Source organism: Sinocyclocheilus rhinocerous, unplaced genomic scaffold (genome assembly GCF_001515625.1).
Source record: "Sinocyclocheilus rhinocerous isolate Xijiao unplaced genomic scaffold, SAMN03320098_v1.1 scaffold44, whole genome shotgun sequence".
Classification (NCBI taxonomy): Eukaryota; Metazoa; Chordata; class Actinopteri; order Cypriniformes; family Cyprinidae; genus Sinocyclocheilus; species Sinocyclocheilus rhinocerous.
This window is the reverse complement of record NW_015631022.1, coordinates 1,830,981-1,844,553: the sequence shown is the minus strand read 5'-3', so window position 1 is coordinate 1,844,553 and position 13,573 is coordinate 1,830,981.

The window sequence follows — 13,573 nt, the reverse complement described above, 5'->3', positions numbered from 1 at the left end:
TATATATATGTATGTCTGGAAAACAAAGATACTGAGGACACAACATGCTGATATTTTCGCGAGCTGTAAACTGTAAATAGAATATGGGTCACTCTGACATTTTGTTTTAAAGCCAGTATAAGACAACAAAAGAGTAACGTGACTCAAGTGTTAAATAGTTAAAGTGACATGTAAATGGATATCTAACACAGCCTGAAGATAGCCTATGTAAGGTATACAACCCAAAGAGAATGTGCTGGCATCCAAATAAATAGCTTTTGGCTGTGCACCAATTCATTGCTATGGGGTATTGACATGTACGGTGAATATTTAAAATCTTCCACTCGTCTCGGTCCTCCCTCGAGATGTTTCTGACAACGCAGAGCTCTGTTCGGAAAGGCAACAATATTTATTGGTTTTCCAACGTGTCTCAACTTTATTTGATGAACACTCCATAGTCATCGTTATTAGGACAGATCAGCTGCAGGTAAAAAAATCTCCAATTATAAGAACCCAGAAGAGTGCATTTGGCTCGGGCAGAAGAAGCAGTCACCTTCCTTTGAGCTCAGGGCTCAACCTTGGCTGGAAGTTGAACTGGTAATGGGCAGCCAACCCAGCATCTTAGCAACTGCCATTGACCTGCTGCGGAAACTATGTGTGAATGAGGCACAAGTCCTGAGACAAGTTTGCACCCAGGGTATAGGGCCATTTTTTCATGGGCCATAATAGTGGCTTTGTGCACACATTATCTGCAGGCCTAGAGGACCCTACTTGGGATGAGAAGCACGAGAGACAAAGCAGATGCCTGCTGGTGTAATTGCACCAACAGCGGCATACCATAGTGCACCAGAACTGATGTGTAATGGAGGAAATGGGCAAGATGCTTTTTTCCTCTGTGTAAATAAAAACATGTGGGCCAGTTTAAAAAGTTAACCCTACTTAGCCTTTGCTCTGGTTAGGAATGGCACCCATCATGGGGCATCTGTTAAAACACCAGCAGATGCTGTTCAACATCCGACTGACAAACCGACCCCCTCCTCTGTGCGATTTTGAGCGAAAAGTTGATAAAAGCAAGACAATGGTCCTATTGTTGTGATGGAGAAGGAGGCGGTGGCATATAGTGAGTCACAAAACATCCTCGTTATTACATACAGAGGCGCATGACATGCTTACAATATGAATAATAATAACAACACATTTGAATAGTGACGTTGGAAACTCAAACTCCTGAACGACCTCACTGTGGCTTCAAAACCAATGCTTTATTTTCAACAAAAGATGAGTTCTGCTACATACAGCACGCTCCAAAAGCGATCAAATAAGCAGCTAATTATTGTAACTTAACAAAATCCTCTTAGCGATTGCATCAGAATCCATGTGCTGAGAATTATGGGAATTGTGCAGAGGTTGTTATGCTTTGGACCAAGAATGACAAATAAGCAAATAGGACTCAACACAGCTGGGTGAATGAAATGCAAAACTGTGAGGGGGAGAGATCACAGTCAATCCGCACAATAGATAGACTGTAGAGATTTCTTCTGGTTTGGAAGATCTGTATGTCTGTATGTCTCCGAGGAGAACAATGTGAAACAGAGATATTTCGTGAGTCACTTTAAACTTCATTGTTCTACAGAGAAATGCGTCATCGCTTGCCGGAAACATTTAACCACGTCAACCCACATATTGTATATACTGATATAACATAATGGCAATTTGAATGCAAAAATATATTTTATTGTGTCATCATCAGGGAATACATGAGTCACAGAATGTCTACTGATAGTGGATCTGTAGGGCTTAAAGTAAAGTAGCTAGGAAAAAGTCCAAAGAAAGAGCATAAATGAAGCAAAAGTGAAAAAGAAGTGTGATTAATTGTACTTAATGTGTACTTCAAAACTTAAAAGTGTATGTAAAAACTGTATTTGCAGATACTATATTATTAATAAACTAAAAAAAACACTAAGACTGTAAACTTACATTAATGTTTCTTAATGCACATTAGTGCACAATGACAAATTGTTATACTTAAATCATGTAAATCCTGTTTTAAACCTTCTTTTGTCATGCTTTAAAGAATTACACTTATTTTGATGTGTTGACTAACAAACTAATGCACATGTAAAGTACTTGATTAACTGTATTATCTTATTCAATATTACATTTAAAATTGACATATTTTAAATGTACTAAGTCGCAACTTCATTACAAATTTGTAAATACAAATATATTTAAATACATAACACAAATTTCAACAGAAATGACATTGACGTATATTTTAGTTTTAACCATATTTTAAAGACAACAAACTAATTGCATCCAATATAAATTTGAACTATAATACATTTTCATTTAATTGCAAATACTTTCCAATTAAGTGTTTGAAAACTTTGCATTCAGTATATTCTTGTAAAGCATATTTTCACATAAGTACTCTCTTTAAAAGTATGCTTAAGTGTGTCCTTTTTTTTTTATTTTTACAAAGGTATATGGCATATATGTAGTAAATCACTCTGACGCTAAAAACCCACCACACCTGTAATGCACAGGAAAGGCTCATCCTTTCATTGAAAGCCACACAAACCACGCTTTCTTTCCAGAACAAGCCACGTTTCCACACATCATCACAACACAAACAGAGCGGACCACATCCCTCCCTCATGGAGATTATATTACAGTAGCAGGGAAGGGCATTGTTCCCCGTTTCTTTGGCAAATAACGCAAACATTTCCATCAGCAGGTACGAAAAAAGAACAGGTGGAAGAGTCACAGATGACAAGGTGAGTTTTTAAACGCAGAAAGCTTCCCCCATCCCTCCGCCGAAGACTCAAGACAGAGAGAGGCCTTGTGCATCGGTGTCCTTTTACTGATGAATCATACATAATAATGCTCAAAAGAGCCTCCCAGGACAATAAGCGTCGTCAGGAATCCTCTGGAATGTTATGTAACTGAGCCCTTTGGATTAGCAACGCTATTACAAGCCAGAACAATATAGCACTTCTGCCTCAAATTTCGTCTCTCGACTCTCGAAGCAGGATGTTTTGTTTACTCGTCAATGAAATTACTACTGTAAAGGCAGGGTAATGTGGTCCCACGGTGCAGCAGCAGTTCATCCATCTGACCACGTGTGTCAAGGTGAGGGTGTCCATACCCTCTCGCACACAGCAGGAGGGTCCCGCTCAAAGCTGCCAACCTCAGCAGGAAGCTAATTACTGTCTCCTCGCCCTGCGTGCATGGCAGGGGGTGTGAAAGCGTGGTGCGAGACTCCAGAGGCACCGCGCAAAGTTGAGCGGCAGCCCTCTCATGCACAGGGACCTGATTCACGTGCACACGCATGGGTCTCACTTCAATCTGGAGGTCTCGTGAGGTATGTCGTTCGCAACCACACGCAGCCTCCTACAGCTCCTCATATCACTCTGCTTTAATTTCCTCTGATTGCACCCTTGTGCAACATCTCAGCTGGGGGGAAAGCAGATGATTCTGATAAACATTTTGAAAAGAAAGTATGATACGGTAAATCATTGCTTTGGGTCTTCTGACATTCTTCTTAAAGAGACATTTTAGTTAATTTACTCACCATCAGGCCATCAGGTATTATGAAGCAAAACAATCAGTCTGGGCAAGAAAAGCATTCTTTTGAACCAGTTCTTTTTAGTGAACTAGTTGAATCAGCATCTGAAACAGTTTGCAGCTTGAGCAGCACAGATGTACAAGTTACTCAATCAAAACTCACTTTCAGATGCCTGACAGTCACTCCGACTCAAAATCAGCCAAAATCACGTATCTGATCCTGTGATGAATGAACTGATGCAGCGCTCCAGTTCCTCCAACAGTCACTGAACTGATGAAACATTTCGATTGAACACCGATGAGCCGCTGATATGCGCATTCGTGAACCGAGCACTTGAATGAAGGGCCAAATAAAAGTTAATTGAAATGAACCGGTTTGCGGAAAAAAAAAATCATATTCCCCTGTTTGGCAGAGGCTCTGGATTACAGGTAATAATGTTGTAAATAATGTACAGTTTCTTGCACAGACTGATCGTTTCGCTTCATAAGATCTCAATATATCGTCAGGAGGCACAGGTATTACATTTGTGTTCCTTGATATGCTTTTTTTCTCAAAAATGGGCAGCCACTGACTTGCATGAATCACGAAGGACCATGGTTTCAGCTAAAAATCTTCTTTACTGTTCTACTCAAAAAAAAAAAAAAAGTCACCTACTCTTAATTAACAGCAAATTTTCATTTTTGGGTGAAGTATCACTTTAAGAGGTCAGTACCTCTGGTTCTGTAGGTGAATATGAATGACAGGTGAGCAAATCTGTACAGTCAGGCTTTCATACCACACCTGAAATATGATTCATAGCAGGTTGCAATGCACTTTCTAGGCTGTTCTGGATGGTTGTTACATCATTGCTGTGTGGTTGCTAGGTGGATGCTTTCTAGCCAATATTTATGAAAAACTGCTTTTGTCTTCATTCAGGGATAGTTCACCCAAAAATGAAAACCCTGTCATTATTTACTCATTCTAATGTTGTTCAAAACCTGTATGACTTTCTTCTGTAGAACATAAAAGAAGAAAAAAATTCTCTAAGAACTTGAAAAGTGGTCACATTTACCATTGTTTTGAGAATTTTCAAGGATGAAATCCAGCCATTCCAAAAGGAGTTAATGCGATCGGGAATTTTGTGTGAGGGAAAATGTTTCCCCATACATTGCTATATTATAACATACATTTATGCAAATGAGTTTCTCAGAATTTAGGCACCAATTAAAAAATTTGCTGGAGAAATAGCTGAATATGAGAGCGATGGCTCTATGTTTGGGTTTTTATAGTCAGTCAGATGAAACTCATTCATTCATGTTTGTATCTCATAGGATGAGCTACATAAAATTAAAAGCTGGTGTCACTGCTGTTGCCATGTGATTTGAAAGTGTTGTGCAGTGAAACTGACGTTGCACAATATATCATGGAAAAGAGACAGTGAGTCAGAAGGATGTTTCAGAGATTGTTAGAGCCAGCTGTCAATGAGTGGTTGGAGCATTCATTTTTCTGTGAATGGTGTTTTAAATGCTGTATGATAAACATTAGTTAGGGCTGTTGTGTACCCTGAGACAACGCCCCCACCAACTGGAGCACAGCAATATCGGCATCCTGCTAGTCACTCCGCGTCTGCTTTCAGGGGCTGTAAATGCAGGTATTCGTTAACAGGAGACAATATTTAGCAACCACTATAAGTATTGCTCAGGGTTAGCAATTTGAACAAACCTCTAATCCTAGGTTTAAATTTAGGTCCCACACCATTTGCTCTGTAGACATAAATGATAGCTCAAACCATGCAGCTCGTTCAGGAGAGGTGTGCTATTACTGTTGCTATAAGTGTTCAGACTTCTGAAAAAAAAATCATTGCACTGAAAATGGGACCTTACTCTTATCTAGGGACCAGATTTTGGAGTGGGCTCATGTGTCACTTATGCCAGTATGCAAACACCACCCTGACCATTTTAGCAACTGCATAACAACACCCTAATACAGTGTCAGCAACTTCTGACTGGAAGTAATGACTATTGAAAATTCAGCTTTGCCATCACAGGAATAAATGACATTTAAAAATATATTCAAATAGAAAAAGGAGTTGGTTATAAGAGTTTTTACTGCATTTTTTATCAAATAAATGCAGCCTGGGTGAGCATAATGGGCCGTTCACACAGAACGCGCTCCATTCCAGTGCGCTACTTTTCCAATGTAAACGCATTAGACAGATGTGTATGACCATCACGTCTCACGACTTTTGCGGCGTCTTGCACATGAGCGTTGCCTTTTTAAGACACCACGTCAACTTTTACACACAGCTTAATTAGCGTCAGTTTCAAAACAGTGGACCAATCAGAAGACCCTGGAGGCGGGGCAAGCTGTGAAAGCTTTTGTTTACAGTAGCAAGTTGGCATGGCAACTGTTTTATTTGACAGCAACATGGCGGAGGAGCCATTCTGCACTATGCTTTTTAAAAAAAAAAACATTCTTGAGCGCTGCATTTCGGGTTTTTAGACGCAAAGACACGTTCTTTGTGAACGGCCCCTAAAAGAGACTTCTTTTGGAAAAACATTAAAAAATCTTATAGATAGATTTTTTTTTATCAGTAGTGTATAAATAGAAACAAACCACATATTGTTCACACTAAGGGCAAATAGTGATAAATGCCTTTAAGTGTAAAATAAATTAATATGCTATTGGTAAAATATATGTGAACCATGGTGGGTGAAGTTAGTGAAAAAGAAATTGCCAGTAAGGTTGGTTATTTGCATTTAGTGTCAAAACAAGACACTGTCCTGATTTTCTCTTTAGAAAATGCAAATGTGCTTTTTATTACTTTTGGCCCTTTGGCAATTTTCATGAGGGAGTAAAAGGAAAAATTAAGGAGTAGATGGGGGGACAGGATTGAGAAACTACACAATGCATATTTGAACCTAAATGGCCTGCATGAGCATCACTAAACAGCATGTTGGAGCATGTGCACTACCCAACAGGTCACGTCTCCAACATGTCAACCATTCCACCCAAATGTGTTATTTAACACCTTTTATATCGTGATTAAACCCTTGATATGTTATTGTTTACTGTAGGAGTTTAGCACAGCCTCACATTTGAGAGGAAATCCTAAATAGAACAAATGTAATGGTGTAGGCTAAAATAATACCTCAGGATTACAAAACAGCTTGAGGGTGACTAGTTAATTACTGCTTTACTCTCATAATCTCTGCTAGCATCTCTCGGGTGGGTGTAATGAAAAGAACGGTTAGCATGTCTGCCCTACCCATGAACTGAGATTTGTTCCACATCATTAGCGTCTGAGGCCAGTCTCTCGCAGGAAAGAGTGACATTTACTGCAGCACCTTATCATGGCTGCAATACTCCCTCAACATATGTGTGGGTTAGGCACTGTCCATTTAAATGGATCAAGGACAAGGTTGCAAGCATCCATACAAACCTATAGGTTTCATTGAAAATCTAGGGCTCAGCGTGAGACTGCTATCCGATAAAAGCGCTGATGGGAGTGGAAAGTTCTGCAGGTGATCTACTGACAATGCGCAAATGAAAGAACACATGCATAGCCAGATAATTTCCGTAATGGCCAATGCAATCAACTATCACAGCCGTGTCATGGGCAAAATGGGTTAAGACATGCTTTTTTGGGCGTTAAAAAAAGGCACAAATACCAGTAAACTGACTACCGCAATTTGATTTATTTAAATACTTTCCTCCGATAAATTTTGCATCTTAAAGGGAAACTCATATAAATGCATATGCAAAAAGGTCAGATGTGTCCATGCCTTTTTATCACTAGTTGTTTAAATGCATGTCTTTCACTCTAAAAAAATAAAAGTTCTTTATAGACAATTTTTTTAATTTTTAAAACATTCTTCACATGAAAAACTATTAAAAAAAAATTTAAACCTTAGTTTTTACGACTGTAGAAGAACCATTTTTGGTTCCTCAAAGAAGCCATCAATGCCAATAAATAACCTTAACCTGTGTAAATCCTGGTTTACTAAAACCTGAGTGTAAATCCTGACAGTAGTATTTTTAATGGCAAAAGAGAGTTTGGGATGATGCAAACTGTTAGTAAATACGTTTTTAAAGTTGTGATGGAAGTAGCAACAGATCTTTTCTTCCTTGACATTCATCTGAGAGTATTGGTTTATCAAAAAACAAAAATGTAGGGTGGACTCAGTTCTATGCCAGTGTTTCCCAACCCTGTTCCAGGAGGCACACCAGCAGCGCACATTTTGGATATCTCCCTTATCTGACCCATCCATTTCAGGTCTTGGAGTCTCTACTAACAAGCTGATGAGTGAAATCAGGTGTGTTTGATTTGATTGGGAAAAGATGTGTAGTGATTCAAAAATGTGTAGTGTTGGTGTGCCTCCAGGAACAGGGTTGGGAAACATTGATCTATGTATCGGCTGCTGATTAGATTTTGAGATGTGGGTGTTTTTCTCAAAAGTGGAAGCAGATGAAAGTGAGCTTGCAGTGGAGTTAAGATCTACGATAAGGTCTCTATACACATGCATTTAGAAAACAGATAGGGCGAGCTTTCATTTCATGCCGACTTTAGTGGGAAACCTCTCTGCATGCAAGCTTCTGTTATTCTTCAGGTTTCTGGTGTGCTGTCAAACTCAATGCATTCCTTCCTCGCTTGAAAACATGCAGTGCCCATTTCAACGATGTAAAACAGTGGCACCGAACCGCAGGCAGAGCGGCACAAAGGAGAGGAGGAATGTGCCAATGTGTTTCAAGACATTCAATATCAACAGACGCAGTCCAAGACAAACATGTCACCCGTCAAAGAGTTATCATGTCTTATTTTATCTGGAATATCCTGTATCAAAGACCACCCAGAAGCAAACACAGCATAATGTTGGCTACATTTCCTTTGAATGTTTTGGTCCAGTCTCCTGTCTCCTCTCCTTCATGCGATCTCCTCAGACTGCACACGGCTGTCACTGCAGATTCACCCGTGACTATGATCTGTGTCCGCTTCTCCCCGAGGCTGTTGTGGAGAAATGCTTCGATGCTGTATGCTAATGAAATTAGCGCTAGTCTGTCACACCACCTGACTATTTTCAGTGCTTTACCGTCAAATGTCTGGCAGGTTTGCTGGACATGGATTATCAAAAATAAAATGATCTGTAGTCTTTTAAAAAACAAAAACGTGTAGCACCTTAAAGCTCTGGTGGAATGTAGGGCAAACGAGGAGCCGCAGGAGGAGATCAGAGAGTTATGCAATCTGACTCTGTGATGATAACAGCATGGAAAATATCCAAACCAGCTGTTATACTCTCCCAAAGCCATCAGCCACCGTGTCCTCAAGCTCAGCACTACAAACATAACTGACAGCTTCATGGTGTTAAAAATGACCAGGGAAGCCGAACCAGAATCATTTACTCTGTCAAGTAAATTAGTACTTGTGTAAGGTCACAATTCACTTTCAATATGCAATAAAAATACAGCATACACCATATGGAGCAGATGAGGAATGCTTTTAAACAGCACTAAAGGAGTTCACATTCCTGTGCCGGGCATTTGTTGACTGCATTTATTTCACCATTTATTCAACTCATTTACTTAAAAATAAAGTTGTATTTTTGTAAAGAAATTCATGTTGACAGTTTATATTTGTCTACAAAACTTATTTCAGCCATTAAAGCATTTGACTTTACATCAATAAAAAAACATCATGTGCAATCATGTGATCAATGTCAGTGTACAGTATAAAGTATTACTGAATCTAGGAGAGTTGTTAGTTGTAAAGTAACAATACATTTTTAAATTTAAAGTGGTATGAAACCATTATTTTGTACTTTTCAGTACCTGAGAACAACATGCTGTTTGCAACACTGCAAAAAAGGATTCTTACTTAATATTATTGTCTTGTTTTCTAGTATAAATATCTAAACATTCTTGAATCAAGATACATTTACCTGAGAAGCAAAATACTTAAGATAGTAAGTCTTGTTTCCTGAGAAATTTTGCTTAAAACAAGAACAAATATCTGCCAGTGGGGTAAAAAAGTAATCGTAATCCAAAGGGAAAACAAGGTTATTTTTTTTACCCCCTTGGCAGATATTATGTCTTGTTTTAAGCAAAAACTAGAATTTTTTTTTTTTTGCTTTGAAACAATTGGAAGATATTTTTTGTTTTGTTTTAATCATCAACCTTCATATATACGGGGGAAAAAAACTAAAAACCAAGAGGTAAGAAAAATAAACTTACTCCAAGATATACAGTATTCTTTGACAGCATCATTTTATCTTTTACAATTTTTTTATTTTTATTTTTTTGGCATTTTTGCCTTTATTGTGCTAGGATAGTTTAGAGCTGACAGGAAGCGACGTGGGAGAGAGAGAGGGGGGTGGGATTGGGAAAGGTCCTCGAGCCGGGATTCAAACTCGGAACGCCATAGCGACTGTACTTTCCATTTTCTGTCTAGCTTAGATGTTGTTCAGATGATAAAGTAACATGAAACCCAGCAATCCATTTTACTTCCATAATCTGCCATAACATTCATGTCATTTTGACTTCATGTTGTTCACTGGTTGTTTTTGCCTTCTTTGAATCATTTCCGATTTCAAAGAGTAGATAAGCAGAGTTTGAAGGACAGCTGATGTTAATCTTAAACAGCTGCTTTTATCAGCAATTCCTCAAAACCTCAATCTCTACCCCACACAAGAGTCTAACTTTCCACAGACAGAAAGAGACCAAAACAGTCATTGTATCAGTAATGGTATAAAATACAGTAAGTAATGTGTTGCTGGACCGAAGCATGGCTCTCTTTTGTAAGGATGAGGCAACTCATCAAAGCCTGAAGCAATGGACATGGAAAACTCATTAATACATTTACACCCTGATAAATACCCCCCAAATAAATAACTGCCATCTGCCAGGAGAGAAAGAGGTCAGGGTGAAGAATGTATGGAGAGGGAAAAAGATTTTTTTTGTACTCTTGAGTTTTAACAGAGTAAACAAGGATGATTCTGATGGAAATCCTTGCGGATATGACAATAAGACAGCATGTGCAAGACAGATGGCATCTATCACAGACAGCACTCGGAATACGACGGGACCTGTGTGCTGATGTAAAACGCTGAAAAAGTGAGAAGGGAACGTATATACATCAAAACTAACAAACAGAGGCGACACGCTGTGCAGCCCCCGTCTGCTAAAGCCATTGCGCACTCTGCCTTCCTCCATTCCAGCAGCATTCCTGCCTCCGCCGTGGCCAACGTCCTAACAACCAGCCTGCTCCTGCTGCGTCTGAACCACCAGTGGAAGTTCTTTAACATTAATCTGCTCTCATTTGGAGTTCTCGCTTGGCTAATTATCCCATAGTATGGAGTTTATTAGGTGCTTTGTGCTTGCCTGATAAATGCACTGGAGTGGGCTTCAGTGGCAGGGCCAGATGGCTATGCCTGGAAGGCAATGTGGGATCGCAGTGCCCCTCCAAATCCAGCTACGGCACAAAGATACGCACGCAAACATGCACATAACCTCGTTCCCTTCAACACCTGTTGTGAAAGCAGGACTCACTTTCTTATAAGCCTATCATTGTGAGGATTTTAATGAACGCTTGGAACGCTACTGTAGATTTCCCAACAAGAATAGATTGGTAGTCTGTAAAAACAACACTTTTGCATTTTTTACCTATGTTCAAAATATAAATAATACAATATAAATAATACAAATCTAATAATATAAAATAAATATTTCATTTAAAATATATAAAATATAAAATTTTTGGGACTGTTTTGGGATTTGTAGAGTTTTTTTTCTTGCACAGCTACAGAAAAAACTGCTTAACCAAAATGTATTTTGTTATATACATATTGTGAACATTTAAAAAGTATTTTTTCTTAATTTAAGTTTTTAAAAAAAAAAATATATAATATGAATTGAGAGATAATTAAAGAGTAGGCCTACAAAAAGAGTAGGCCGTCCAATAATGATCCTCACAGAAAGTGAACGGTCGGCACATATTTATATGTTACTCTGTTTAGGTGAGATTTTGGTTCACAAGCGTCAATTTGGCGCCAGGTAAAATACATGCTTTTTCAACTTATAATTAATATTTGTGGTTACTTAGTTGTTATTAATTTTCAGCAAAATCTAGAATTAGACTAAAGCTACTTGGTGTACATAATTAAATTCCTTTAACCAACAATGACGCTCCCATGTTCAAAGATACTCCACCCATTTGCCTACAAACATCAAGCTAATTATTTATGAGGAAAAACACTCAGGTCTGAATAGAGGTCATAAACAACTTGCCAGAATTTATGTAAACATACAGAGAAATCAAAGGATAGTTGACTCAAAAATGCCAATTCTGTCAATCATGTACTCTCCATCGTGTTAAATGTTGTTTGACTTTCATTGTATGGAGAGAAAATCTAAGAAATTCTTCAAAATATCTTCTTTTATGTTCTACAGAAAAAAAGAAAGTCATACAGATTTGTAATGACATGTGGGTGAGTAAATAATGACAGAATATTCATTCTGGGGTGAACTCTCCCTTTAAAGGCCTTTAAAGGCCGGGCAGACAAACACATTTCACGCTTGCATCATATATAGGTTATATAAATCAGTTAGAAAGAAACTGGGTGGAATTTTCCATTGACACCTCCAAAAGAAAGGATCTTGGAAAGCTGGTTATGATGCAGGGATCCTGAGGGCAGAATGACAAGTCTTGTTTTGTCAGTGATATATATATATATATATATATATATATATATATGCTCCTTTAGAGGTTTAAAAGGGTATTACGTTTAACATGGTTTCATCAAAACACTTCCTCAAAGATTTTCCATACAAATACATGATATTTATAACTGTATTTTAGCGTTGACTAGAAACCAGGCAACCATCCTATAAGATATGACAGCTTAGACTTCATAATGTTAGGTTATATGTCATTTGGGATACATTATTCACTATGACTTGTACTGTAATCCATAAGCACAGCGTGTCATGGTCATTAGATGTAAATGCACGTAAAACAATATCACCTTTATGTTCATCTGCTCGAATCTGAACAAGCACAAAGAGCAAATTTTCCACCTGTTAGTCTATACTTTATACTTCATAATACACTTTTTTCCAGACACATTTGATGGAGTTTTAAAACAGGTCTCCGCTCTATGCCAAGTCCCTGAGAGAAAAAGTGAGAGCAGGCCAACAAATCAAACCGAGCAGAGCCCTGCGGAGGTCATGTGAACCTGACAGCCCAAACTGTATCTCAGATGTTCAAACTGTCAAGTTGTTTTGTGGTTGTATCGGTTAACGCTTGGCATAGAAACTACACTAAACGGCAGCCCTAAAAGACTTACTGAATCACAATCAAGAATGCTTATTTAAAACCTGGAAAGATATTCGAAACCTCAAAACCTTCATTCATAACTAGCACGAAACACATAACGTGACTCTACATGTAGCAGTGATGGAATAATTTTCTCTAGATTTATCCAATGCCAAATGAACAGTATTATCATTGAAACAGTTCATTTTAAAGTCCTGATTAAGTCTTTATTTGGTTTTCGGTGTGTAGGTTTTCATGATTGATAGTTTCAAAAACGCATTATTTTTCACATATTTTACATTATTGCTGCACCTCTCTCAGTCTGTTTCAAATGACTTGGTTAGTTCCTGTTTCAATGAAGCCCCTCCTTCCAAAACATGAAATATGCTCTGATTGGTTAGCTGCCCTAATGTGTTGTGATTGGTGAACCGCTTAGTCCATGTTCCGGAAATGACACGCCCCTTACATAACCGCGAGTTGCATCTGCTCACCTGTAAATAACTCAATTCAATTCAAGGTTATTTGTATAGCGCTTTTCATGATAAAAATCGTTGCAAAGCAGCTTTACACAATTTACGTTGTGATTGGCCGAATACCTCAAGCGTGTGATGGAAATGTTACGCCCCTTAACATATTGTGATGATGCCCTGTCAGGCCGGAGCGATGATTCAAAAACATGAAAACCCATTATAAACGAGTCATTCGTTGCATCCAGTGGGGACATAATTATGGATTATAAT